The following is a 1,483-nucleotide window of genomic DNA, read 5'->3' on the forward strand; positions in this document are numbered from 1 at the left end:
GGGGTGCGTGACGGTCGACTGAGTTTGTGAGGAGGGACAGGGCTGCACCCCCCCGCACACACACACCTCGGGTCAGAGCAAAGAAGGGAGGGAGACCCTGGGGAATGCACGCGAGCCAGATGGGGCACCAGGTCACTGTTGGGTCTCAGGCTCGAGTTTGGGACCCCCTGTGGGGCAGCTTGGTTGGTGGCTTTTCCCAGGGTGGATGATCCAGCTTCCCTGGCCCCTCCAGTGTGTGAGCCTGTGGCTCTGGGTAGGAGTGTTTGCAGGGTGCTTCTCTTCGTGTACAGAGTGTGAGGTTGTGGATTTGTGGAGAGTTTGAGTTCTGTGCATAAGGATAGAAATTTCCTGTAGTGCACTTGTTCACTCTTGAGGTTGTTTTTTTTTTGTTTTGTTTTTGTTTTTTAATCATCCCCATTTTATAGATTGGGAACCTGAATCACAGAAGCCAAGGAAGCTCCTGATGACACACAGCTGTTTTAAATCTAGGATGTCTGCTTTCAGGACAGTATCAGCCATGGTGTGGGGCAGGAGTAGTTGACTGAATCAGAGTGGGGATGGGGAAGGTGGACAGCTGGCAAAATGAGTGTGCACACCACTACATTCTGTCCCCACTAGGAGGGGGTCTGAGAAAGAGGCTTCTGATAGTCCATGCCCACTTAGGTGTTCTGGGGGCAGGTCAGTCTGGTGATCCGCCTTCTGGTTAGCCACCCCCCCCCCACACACACACACCATTCTGCATGAACTTGGAGTTTCTTTTTAGGAAAAGAAACTGAGAACTGCCCTGGAGCTTGGAGCTGGTTAGAGTGACTTGTCTTTGGTGTGTCATGTTAGATGCACCAGAAGGTGGTCTCACATCCCAACACAGAATCCCAGCCCGGTCCCTGACCCCCTGAGACACTCCAGCAGGGCATCCCTGGGAGCCTCAGGTGGACCACAGACCTGTTTGCACAGTGCCTTCTAAAAGGGGAGGGAGGCCTGGGTGGGAGTGAGGGACAGCTCACCATCCCCTTCTGGAGCAGACACCAGCCCAGCTGGGCTTGGAGTGGACCACTGGTGACCACTGTGCTTCTGTTACCAACTCACCCACAGCCAAGGCACCAGCCGGGCCCACGCTGACCTGGGAGTGAGGTCTGGGTGGGATGTGCTGTGCTTAGACCAAGAATGTGGCATGCCTGTGCCCCAGACCTCCCTCCTGCCCTTCAACTGAGACTACTACTGGTATATCATCTGCTATCGTCTCAGGGGCCAGGTGGGAAAGTGGCTTACCCCTCCTTTCTTTATTACCCTTGGGCCCCTCACCCCTCCTGCAGCCTGGACACCACCCCGTGGTGTGCCTTTCTCTAAGGCACAATCTGCCTCATAAGAGGCCATCATGATGGTGGGTGGGTGTGCCACACCTAGAGAAGGCTGGCCCTGCGTGTCCACTGCCTGGCGCGGCAGCCCTGGCCCTTCTATCCCTCCCTGCCCGACACCCCCCCCC

The sequence above is a fragment of the Marmota marmota genome, unplaced genomic scaffold (assembly GCF_001458135.2).
Source record: "Marmota marmota marmota unplaced genomic scaffold, marMar, whole genome shotgun sequence".
Classification (NCBI taxonomy): Eukaryota; Metazoa; Chordata; class Mammalia; order Rodentia; family Sciuridae; genus Marmota; species Marmota marmota.